This window comes from Plectropomus leopardus, chromosome 11, assembly GCF_026936395.1.
Source record: "Plectropomus leopardus strain MGB_pleo_1.0 chromosome 11, ASM2693639v1, whole genome shotgun sequence".
NCBI classification, from domain to species: Eukaryota; Metazoa; Chordata; class Actinopteri; order Perciformes; family Serranidae; genus Plectropomus; species Plectropomus leopardus.
In genome coordinates this window covers 21,640,558-21,652,688 of record NC_142186.1, presented here as the reverse complement: position 1 = coordinate 21,652,688, position 12,131 = coordinate 21,640,558, and the positions used below count along the sequence as shown (strand labels likewise).

At 40.0% G+C, this 12,131-nt stretch overlaps 1 protein-coding gene across 4 annotated transcripts in view; it reads left to right on the top strand.

Annotated features, from left to right (window-relative positions):
• The window catches only part of eva1ba (eva-1 homolog Ba (C. elegans)), a 48,240-nt gene that overhangs the window by 32,056 nt on the left and 4,053 nt on the right, over positions 1–12,131 (top strand). For 2 of the 4 annotated variants that reach the window (XM_042490041.2, XM_088084272.1), the window contains exon 2: positions 11,748–11,911. The gene's annotated coding sequence lies outside the window, so the exon portion shown is untranslated. Of the gene's footprint in view, positions 1–87; positions 161–11,747; positions 11,912–12,131 lie in introns of all 4 variants that reach the window. The other 2 variants (XM_042490040.2, XM_088084273.1) reach the window with 2 other exon arrangements.

Here is a 12,131-nt window from a genome sequence, read left to right as displayed (position 1 = left end):
TTCAGGACTTGACCACAGCAGGAACAGAGTATCAACTGAAACAGTCAGGACTGCTTGTAATGCTGTGTCTTTTTTCAAAATTTGGAGGGAAAGGGGGCAGTTTGCCCGAAGCTTTCTGTGTGGACTGAACAGTTTCAGAGAGACGATTCAGCACAGACCGGTGAGTTTGACAGTTTATTTCATTGTATCTGCAGTACCATAGAAACCCTGGTGAACCGCAGCTTTTCTGTCAGTGTACTTTTACAGCAGGGGAACCTTTTTCTGTAGTTGAGTGTCTGCAGTTCTAATGCATCACCTGAACTGAAACATTTGACAGGCTTGTTTAGAGGTGCGTGTGTTTGGGAAAACTTCCATGTGCTATAAACTATCAGGTTTCCATTGCAGCAACTCTAGTAAGTTTTTACTCCGCATGGAATTAATTCCCTGTATTATTGTTTACAGAATGAAATAATACATTGTGGTTAAATATTACAGAAAAGTTAATACCTTTTGGTCACAGCATCGTAAACACATGATAAACCCCTTTTTTTGCATGATGTTGACCTTCTTTTACAGTAATAGCTACATGTTACAATGTAGCACTATGTCTTTGTCATTATCAGTCCTGAATGAACATCCACATTCATACAAGTAGTGTCAGTGCATCATAGTGTATTCCTTCTAAATGTGTGTGTTTTCAGCATGCATTTGCTGCCAAATAGGAGCTGATGCAGCACTTACAGTTGAGACAGGACGGGAGAGCCTGAGTGTGGCTTTCCTCTGCAGCTGCACATTATTGGCTAACCTTGAGGTGATTAATTAGTCGTCACCTTGCTACAATCAAAGCAAACATCCTGTTGCTTTTTGTATTTTTTCGTCTGGACAGAAAGAGCAGAGCAGGATCTCAAAAAGAGGCACAAAAAGTGCACACATGGTACATGTGGCTCTGTTTCTTTTTCAGCAGACAGAAACACTCTAGGTCAGCAGTTGACCATATGCTTCAGCTCCCATAGCTCCTTCTGTCTCTCCGCTGGACGTTTGTGGTTAACACCTCTTATCAGGGAGAAAGCGAGATGATGGGTGGAGGCTGGATAGGGCTGGTTGCTCTCCGGGGTCTCCTTTAATTCACGCACTCTGAGTGGGCTGGCAGCACTTTAGCTGTGCCTTCTCAAGTCAATCAGATAACCTTCCCTTCCATAGGATGAGTGCGAATGCTTGGTTAAGTAACCCCTTCAAGGCTGGCTGTGAAGAGCTGACTTCTGTATGACCTCTCTGAGCCTATATTCATGCCAGCAGACTTTCCTTTCTCCACTGACTCACTTATCAGTCAGCCTGCCTTATCTGTCCAGAGGATGGTTGTTAACTTACTCTATTTACCTGGAGGTCAGAGGTCAGACTCAGATTTGAGCTGCTTGTCTCTACTCCCAGGGTACCAATCTGTTTGCAGAGGGAGATACAGAAAGTTTCAGACTTCAGACTATAGAGGAGATAAGTCAAGAGAAAAGAACCCCACATAGACAGATTTACGCAGTGACAAGAAATGAACACAGTCCCTTGCTAGGAAAGGGGTCAAATGTGCTGTTATCAAAATAATGATGAAAAAAGTCTTATAAAGCTAGACACCAGTATATGCAATTTTGCCATATTCCATAGACAATGAATTTGTCTGATTTTGAAGGCTTACATATGAATTTTATCCTGTTGCAGTGTTGTCTTATCACAAAATAGTCTCACGGTATGTTCTCATAGTTACATGTATAGAGCAGCTTCTTTAATTTTGATGTACTATGGCTTAATGAGAGGGTACTTAAAAAAAATCAATTATATTGGACTGTTGTTGACCACAGTACAGTAATAACAAAGAGGTAATATGTGATGAAAGTAGAAGCTCAGCATTTTAGGTCTTAATGTATATACATAGAGTATAATGTGTCTCTTATGTCCCAGTTACTTGGACATGCAGAAATTTCTGCATCAAGACTTCAGTGCTGGTCGCCCAGGCTCTGTGTTGCAGCATTGTACAGACTGCTTGTGCAAACAGAGTAAATGGAAAAGCTGCCACACACATAAATTAAAATGAGTTATGATTTTATGTTTTCTCCCTTTTCCCCAAAACTCTTCAAGGCTATCTAAACACAGTTTTACTCACAGTTCAGCCATACCATTTGCAAATCTGTAGCCCACCTCACTTATAAACCCCAGCAATCTGTGCTTTTGTAGAAAATAATAGTCCAATTTTTACCTAAATCACACTGACTTTAACTGACCTATGAGTCTAATTGGTCTCAACTTGAGACCAAAGACGGCTGTGTCGTCACAACAGAGATGAGTCAGCTGGAAGAAAGAATAAATATCTATCACAAACAGATTGTGAGCAGTTAATGTCTGAGAAGATGAAATACTGTGATTATGGATTTCATGGTGCAGATTCATTCAATGACAGCCATTCACCCAGATTAGCTTTTTATCAGCTGATCTCTTTGAGCACCCTTTCCCAAAACAGAGGGGTCCATGCAAACACATGTAATTGTCACTGCTGCTGCAAATAGTTATCTCTTAGCCAGTTTCTGCCATGCATTGCAAACTAAACAGGCATTTTTTTTAATATAAAAAACAGTGTGTTGGATTGTAGGGGGATACATAAAAAGTATGCTTTCCAATGTGAAAAATAATCTATAAAAAAACAACAACCCAGAAACAAGTGTGGTTTTGTTACGTTGGAATGAGTTGCTTTTATCTACATGGGGAACAGGTCAAAGTAGTCTGCCTTGTTGTACCGCCATGTTTCTACAGTAGCCCAGAATGGACAAACCAAACACTGACTCCAGATAGGGCATAGGTTCACATTTTAACACTGGCCACCTTAGTTAGAGGCCCCTCTACGATGAGCGGTGTTAAAAAACAAACAAAAAACCCCACATATTTTTTAGATTTAAAAATGTTGTATGCAGTGGTTTCTTTTTCTTTTTTTTACCAGTTTAAATCTCTGGGTCCATTTGTTTTGGAGAGAAAAGGACCTCTGTAGATTTTTCAGCTCCCAATATAACCCTCCTGAATGTCTGGATCTTAAAATATCAGAGAAAAAAAGGTATCACACATTAGCAGGTGCTGGGATAGCTTCGGAGAAACACTGATTTGTGACCTGAAACTTTATTCAGAGTTTTTGCTGGTTTAAATCACTGGGTCTCTTTGTTTTGAAGAGGAAGAGATAATTTGGCTGCCGGTAAAAACCTCCTGAATAATGAGCACTGAAGGAATTATAACCGGGTGAAATTTCAGCTGGTTGCATTCTGCAGTCTTCACCACTAGATACCACTGAATACCCCTTAATCTTACACACTGCCCCTTTAAGGTGTTTTGTTAACTATAAGTTTACCTTACAACATTTTCAATAGTACAGTGGGCATGAACATATCCTAAAAGGAGAATCTTGTTTTTATCTTTTGAATAAAGTATCTTAAAATACAAGGTGTTTGCTCACTGCTCTGCCTTCCATCATGCAGTAGGTTTGATCAACACCCCTTTGTAAATATACACTCATCCAATGCAAGAGTTTATAGATAACTAATTGTTTACTCCATGCACTTTAACAGTGGTTCTTTTTGAAAATGTGGTCCCGTTCATAAACGTATTATTCAAATATGAATGGTGACGTTATGAATAGATGTACATGAAGATATAAACGACAAGATGTTATGTTCTGCTTACCGCAGCTCTAATCTTTGAAACATTAAGTAACCAGGAGGATATTTTACAGTCATAGAGAAAAGGGAGTTTGACGAATGACTTGTCTCAGAAACTGTGTTTAGCAAAGCTCCCGTCAACCACTGATGCCTTACAGAGCTCAGGGCTTAATGCTTTCTAGTAGGAGCTTCCCTGGTCCAGACACTCCCCTGTTTAGGCTCGGGCAGATGTTTGACATGCTAAGTCCAGTGGGTTTGCCTGAGCTTACACTCCTATCTCGGACACACGCACACATGAGAACACATGTACAAAGAGGGGCAGAAGCTTGAAAACACTGACAAATGCACTTGAGCACACACAGAGGTGATGGCCTTTTATTTTGCTTAAAGGATTACTTCAGTCACAAAATAACCATTTATATATCACATTTTCATGCATTTTTTTCTTTACGATTTCAAGGTAATATGGCATGAATAATTTATATATATCTATATATATATATATATATATATATATTTTATGGGTGAAGTATTCCTTTTAACTGAGGTCAGAGAGAACTCTATATATTTGGTATAACTCTATATATATGGTATAAAACAAGTCTAGAGCCAGGATTAAATAGACAAAAAATCTAGAATGATTTAAAGTCATTGAAGATCAGAGCTAATGACAAAGCAGTACAAGGATTCTTTTTTCAAGACTGTACTCTTGTTTTGATCGCTCCTCCAGCCCCACAAACTAAGAGCCATCATATGACATTTCATTCATCAGCCACAAAAACCAAATGACAGTATCATCTTCCCATGTGATAGAGAACTTTTCAGTAGAGATTTGTCTCTGCTCTGAGGGTCTATTTACTCGCCCCTAATGTGTAACTGTGATGCCCTGGGCTATTAGGACTGATGACAATACTGTTTATGTTTTTGTAATTACTACTAGTCATTAATAGAGGTTAGCTGAAGTCATACAGGCCTCTGAAATGTCTTTTAAATAGCGGAAAACAGGAACCAGCTCTGACTTTTCCTAAACAAACTAAGTTTCTGTCACAACAACATATCCCAGCCGCCTAAGCCTCGTGGAGCTGCATCACGTTCATGAGTTGCGTGGAGTAAATGCTACGGACCCAATCACACAAAGGGCAAACACGTGTTTTGTGTCACAAAGTAATCCGTAGGGCCCATGTAATTGATACAGTATGTGGCGTTGGTGTGCGGCTGGATGGTGGCCCAGATCAATGAAAAGGGTGAGATCATGGCTCTATTTTTGTAGCTCTTAAATATGATCTAACGTCCACTGTGTTTTTGAGAATCATGGAGGAATGTTCATATTAATCAATTTCAGCATACAGCAACATACAGTCAGTAGGTGCTAACACATAAACACACACACAAGTAAACCCTGTCAGCAAACACACACGCAGCTGTGGTTCCACTGTAGCTTCCTACTGCCATGAGCGCTACTTGATTTGCTTGATTGGAACAGTGATAACATCAGTAGGAAGATGGCACATGGGATATCTCCTCTTGATTTACATGTTAAAGCATTTGGACTCTGTCTTACATCAGGAGCACATCTGGGTGCTATTAACCACTTGCCCTAACCCCCAGCTCATTCCCATATCTCCATTACCCTCCCATTACCTGCCATGCCCACAAAACATGCTCCTCACAGGACAACCACTGCACTGCGGTTCAGTTTTTATGACATGAGGATACACAGGGATTCACTGGGGCAAGGGTTATAGTTACTCTGAGCAGAGCTGGCGTCACATTGGCACACTGAGTCATATTGAATTTACAACCCCCCAGTTGAAAGGTGCAGTATGTAAAGTCATATGACAACTTGCCGACAATGCCTGACTGGTTTGATTCTGTGTTTAGTCCTTGAAAAGTTTTTGTTTTCCTTGAGAGCAAAGCTGTTGTTCATTGAGTCAAATAAAGAGCATGCCCAAAGCCAAATACATCAACACATGACTAAACAAAGCTTTCTTTCAGCTCTATATCAAACACTAAACCATATTTAAGACGTTTGGATATGACTGAATCATCTAATGGAACAAAAATGTCAAAGTTTGAATGCCATACAAACAACACAGGTTTAGATCTGAATTTATTCCCAGTTAAAACCCACTTGAGAGGAAACTTAATAAAAGTTGGGCAAGTTCTAACTTTTCATCCACTGGAGCTGTTTATCTCTGCTGCTGGCAGCACATTGTAGTTCAGATTAGGGTAAAATATTATTTAAAATGTGTTTTGCTGTTTGATTGTTGGTTTTTACCTGCAGAGTGTTCGATGGATGGGTGTTTTAATCATTAGGGATAATTTAATGTTTTAGACCCCTTAACTAAAGGCCAATGCTGTTTCAAAAGCTCTTTTTGGGCAATCTAAAAATGATGAAAAAGTTTCCCTCAGGTGTTGACAAGACAGTCTTTTACCCGTGAATCTGTAGACGATTGACATTTTCTCGATTCTGAACATCTCTAGGACTTTGTGTTCTTGTTATGCACTGTTGAACTTGGAAGCAGCAGCTGACGAAATGATCTGCACTCAAGGACCTCTGCTTGTTCTTTGCTTGTCTTCATTAGCAGAAGTCCCTGAGTTCCACAACAAGTGAGCAAACTCTATAGAAATGCTGTTTTTATGCTCAAAAATGAACTGACCACAACTTATTATGCTGTTTGAACCGGCAGGATATGCATACTCCAATTTTTTAACCTTTTGCTGAAGACTGGGATGAAATGCAACTGAAATCTGCACCAAGGTCTGGACGATATTTGAAAGAAACCTGCTCTGAGATGACTCTTTTGCTTCTCATCCTGCCTTTGACTGTAGTCACTCTTACTTGACTCTTTTTACAGAAAAAAAAAAACAAACTCCAAAGGGATTCGCAAATACCTCTCTCTTTGACCTAGGTCCATTCGAGGTTAACCTCACCTGGTGCTCCATATCTCTGTCCTGATGGCTACCACATGCCTGTCCTGTGTCCAAACACAACAGTTTTCCTCTCAGTCAGATCTTCTGGCAGGCCTTGACAAGGGAGGAAGCAGCACTAACTGTCCGCACAGCTTGAAACTAGAGATCTTTATGTCAAGAGGAACTGGGGGAAAATGCACTCTTGCTTTCTCCAGAATTGTCACATCCTTTGCAACCCTCGTGGATGTGAATTTAAAAAAAAACTCACTGCGGCTTCCACAAGAAATTACCTTCATCCTGTGGAGCTTCATGAATGCTTTCACAGACACCGTAAACAGAGATCTCAGTTTGGACAATGTTTCTATTTACAGAGTGGAAAGTAATCGCCTGCACCTCTGCTATCTTGAAGTTCCATTATGTTTTAGGACTTTCTGGCTTGATTACAGGTGTGTGATAAATAGCTGGTAGAGATATCCAAAGGATATTTTTGTGATAAAGTTTCAGACTTTTTGGCAGTTTAAAGGTTGCTGTTAACCTTTCATCAGCTACTGAAAGAATTTCTTCATCAGTGAGAGAATGACTGAGCCAAGACTGAGCTTTGATTCAGTATATTTATTTAAGGGAAACACGCCGAGTTTTAGAATGTGCTCTGTGAGCCGAAAATAGTGTATAAATTACCCAGACTGGCTTTTTTGATGCTGTGCATCATTAAGACCAGACTGTTTTTTTGTTGTTTTTTTTTTCCAGTAGCAGCCACTGAATCAAAGTAGGAACGTTTTAATGAACTTAATCAAGAACAAAGACAGTACGCTATAAATTGTATAGCAGTGTCTATGATCTCCCTCACCAGAGTCTGTGTGTGGACTTAAGTATAAAAACAATGAAATGTGATTACATTCAAATCTGGCTATTTTCATTCTGTGAAGCTTCGTCCCAGGCCAACCACAGAAAGACCATCTGTAGTGCCAGGAATTGTTGCGGCTACGCTGAAATTCTAGGTATTGAAAACATTTCTTTCCCTCTGCGGTTCGGCGTGTGTCATTACAATGAGGAAATAACACTGACTCTCTCCCTTGTGTAATCTGACCTTTTCATCTTATGTGTATAAATCAAATATGGCTTGACTCCCCGCATGAATTCCGCTGAAGGGTTATGACTTTGATTTCTTCATTGTTGAAGAAGCGTATTGTGGTTGGATGGTTTATGAAACAAGTATTACTGGTGAAGTATTTGGAGAAAAGTGCTTCTATTCTGTCACAGACTTTTGCTTCAGAGGTCTGGCCCTGTTATGATGAATCAGCCAGCTGACATTTGTGTACAGAAGCCAGCTCCATCATTCTGGCATACTTATCTTAGACAATGGCAATGATGCTAAAGGAAGACTCTGAGCTGGATGTTGTCTTTGCGGAAAGGGACGAACCCTGTGGGAAGGAAGGGCCATTGTGGTTATCTCCAAGTGGATGACTTCGAAAATATCACACGTTTGGAGTTTTTCTTCCACTCAGCTCCTCAAACTAAACCAAAGCAAACAATGCTCAGTCAGAAATAGTGTTTGACCTCTTGTCAGGCCACCACACCACACCATAATGTGTTTATGCTGGCTTCAGTCTGAAGACACTTTCTGCTGTGAACTTACATAAATAACTCATCGCTGACTGACAGATTTTTGGGTAGACTTAGCTGAGTTAACCTTTATCGTTTCTTACTGGTGTTATATTTTGTTTTGATTTAGTATGAGATAAAGAATTTCCCACACAGTTTAAGCCATATCACGATGGGTTCATTATTTGATAGTTAACAGCGTACAAAGTTCTCAGGAAGGGGATGCCTGAGCGTTTGACCTCAGGATACGAGGGAGGAAAGACAAATGATGAGATAGCAAGGACAAAAAATAGGACTGGACATTAACGTCAGAGGAGCTCAGATGTGGCACAAACACACGTGGTGCCAGATCAATAAAAAAATGGCGTTTTTGCTTTCTCTTCTGTTTCATGCAATGTAATCTAGGTATATGAATATTAAATAATAAAAGGTGATGAAAAGCTTGTAATAAATGCCATAACTGATGAGTTTTAACCAGAGTTATTATAGTGTTGTATTTTTCATTTGTTTTATTTTATTTTGTTTTTTGTTTTTCATTTTTGCTTTCGATTCAGTTTAATTTCAGTTAGTTTCCTGGGTTTTTTTTGTTTTTTTGGTGATGAATTTGACTAAAATACTAGAAGTTAAGAAATGAAACTAAATTTTTCTAATATGTTTTGTTTATATGAGTTAGTTTGTAAGTACACAGTAACATTTCAGTTAGGCTTTTTCCTTTTCTTTAGTCCTTTTTATATTTATTTCAGTTAATTAAAATGTTTACCCAGACCTAAAAAAAAGTGTTTTTGAAAACTGAAGTTTTGTGCAGGTTTTCCCACACAATAACACCATATGGTGTTTTGATTCTTGAGATATTCTCGCTTCTATGGCAAAGCAGTTGGTGTGAATGCGCCCACCAGTCAACTCTCCCCCAAAAAAGTTTCAGTTTAGAGTGTGAAGAGTGAAGTGAGAGGCTTTGTTTCTTTGTTTATTTGATTTTTGCCAAAGTGCATGGTCCAAGCCAAAGTGATGAAATGACTTAATATCATTTAGAGTTTGATTTATTCTGTTTGCTTTTTTGAGCCATTATTTTTGCTTCCATTCATAATATTTACCACTAGACAGTTTGGAAGTTTGAGTAAAACACTATTGGACAAAATTATACATCATATTGCTAATGCATGACTCCTTTGTCATAATTAAGGTGTCATATTCAAGGCTGTAGGGTAGGGCAACATCTGCAATAGAAAAACAAATTGGGTCACTTGGAGAAAATGACTGAAAGTTGAGTCATGAAATCAGTACAGAGCTGGGGAGGAGAGGGTCTGTTAATAATTTCCTTCTTGAGGTAAAACAAAAAACACAACAAAACAACAGGGCGGGATAATTAGTGTTTAGACAGGCTTTAAACAGGTCTCCAGTTGTCGTTAAGCACCAATAACAGATGCCTGAGTCCTGATAAAGCTCAGGTTTGCTGCATTCCAGTATGAGAAGAGGCCAGTAACTGTACTGTAGGTGTCCAATCATTAGTTTGACCTTGGCTTAAGGAATGACTGTAGTCATTCGAGCTGTTCACTTTATTACCCTTGAGACAAAAACAAAATATCTCATTGAAAGCCCAGGTTTGCTTGGATAATGATGAATAGATTCCATTAGGAGGGAGGGATCAGGCTCTGCGGGAGCACGGAGATGAACTTGTTCATAAAAGAAAGGAAGGAAGCTCGACAGGAGGACAGCGCGCAGGTCCATCCCCATGGTGCACTGCAGAAATAAAAGACCCATCGTCTCGCTCCCGTGGGGACCGAAGAGGTGGCCTGGAAAGCATGTTACCATAGTGACAGCTCTGTCACTTCGCCCCCGAGCGCTGTCTCAGTCAGGCGCTCTGTAGTGTACATAGGATCTGCCAAGAGTCAGCAAGATCAAAATCTGCCCTGGAAAGCACAGAGGCTCTGTTAAACCAACTACAGCTGGGAGAAAGCTTTTTCCTAAACAGGGCTACAAGTTAGAAAACTTCACAGCGCAGCATTTCTCGCAGCCCTCGATCTCCCACCTGGCATGTTAACAAACCCCCTTTACATTATAGGCCTTTTATTGAGCACAGTGATTCTGGTTCTTGTGTTGTAGGATTTCTGGCAGTTTGTTGCACTTTGAGCTGCACGAGATGTGAAGGCACTTTGGCATAGCAGAGAAACTTCAAATTTTGTCTTATTAAAGCTACAGAAGGTAACTTTTGCAAATATAACTTCATGTCATATTTGCTGAAACTGTTGGGATATCCTGACAGTAGAACATGGAAAGATACTGTGTGAAAAAAATCAGGTTCCTTTAGCTCCTCCTAGTGCTCCAACTGGCATTTGCAAGAAGCCACTACGCTTGAAAAAAAGAAGTACCTAGAATAAGACCAACAATGAAAAGCTTGCTTTCATTTGTATTTTGTATGTCATTTTGTGTTTACCTATCTTTGCCATGTATGCTGTTGTTGGCAACAATGGGGTGGGGGGGTTAAGGTGTGGCTGCAAAGCATGTGCATGAGCACTGATTGACACTGCATTAGAGACTCCCCCTGGCTCTGGTTGGTTGTTCAGGCACTTATGATTTCTGCAAATGCCATTAGTAGCACTAGAAGGAGCTAGAGGAACTTGTATTTTTCAGAGATTATTTCTCTCATGTACCACTTTCAGGATATAGTGAAAGTTAAAGCTCAGACATACATGCATGCAGTTCAATCCGTGGTGGGCTACAATGGGCTTTGCCTCAGCAGTAAATCGGGGGGCTAGGAGGTGAGTTCACCGTCAGTACAGTTGCTATTCGTACATCCCGCATGGTCACAAAATAAGAGGTCCATGCGGAATCCAATAAACATAAGTGGATGCTGACATTTATGTCACATGGACCAAAGTAGACCCTCGTGCACATGCAGGTGCTATGAAGTGGTCCTCATAACAAATGTGACAGTTATTTTTTCTCAAAGCTACCTATTGTAGCTTTAAACCAGCTGGGATAGTTCACTCCACTTAATCTCCATTCCTGTAGCAAAAGATAGCATTGTTCAAAAGTCTAATTGAAATTTGAAATCTTCTCTTTTTTTTGTATCACAACATGTAATTTATAATGATATTGCAGCTATTGTGCACACCTAACCAATTTTTTAGAGGAGGGCAAAACTCTTTATGCACTGTCAACGTCAGAGAAATGTTACTGACTGTCTCATAATGCAGTCCAGTACGACAACAGCACTAACTACAACCTCAATAATAAACATATTGTTATTAAAATCTTCCTAAATGTAGAATCTGTGGCAGACCTGTTGTATTGGATTGCATTTCACAGTATAGGTGTACCTTATAAACTGGCCATGGTGCTTGCATTCCTGCGTTTTTTGCGGTATGTGCATTTTACCCTGTGCAGACTCAGGAAAGCACAGTCAAACCAGTGAATCATGAAAAGCCTCCCTCTAGTCTCTTGGACCGTGTATCCTGCAATAGGCCTGTCGTTGTTTGCATTGCAGACGCCTCACTGGGTTTGGATCTAATGTGGCCTGACGTCTATGTGTGTGTGTGCGTCTGTCTGTGTGTGTGTTTGCTCTTGTCTCAGGGTGGCCAAATGAACTGTTTAGCCTGAGGACCAAAGATCACAGGCCCTGATCCTACAGCGAGGGAGAGAAAGAGAGAGGAGCGTGACCATTTCGCATCCACTCTCAAGCTTGTCATTACACTATGAGCTGGGACTGAAGCAGTGCTTCATAGTTTCATTTTGTGGTAAGTTTTAAATGCACTCAACCTTTTGTTTACTTCTGCTTTTACATAGGAATGTTTGCTGTTGTAAAGTTCATTAGTGAGCCACAATACACATATGGCTTACATGTGTGGTTTCGTGCTTGAATTTTACTAAAAGCTACATCGTCAAATAAGCAGAAATGCTGCATAAATCACACCGTGATACAAATCAGGCACTGAGGTTATCAGTGGGTGCAATTTG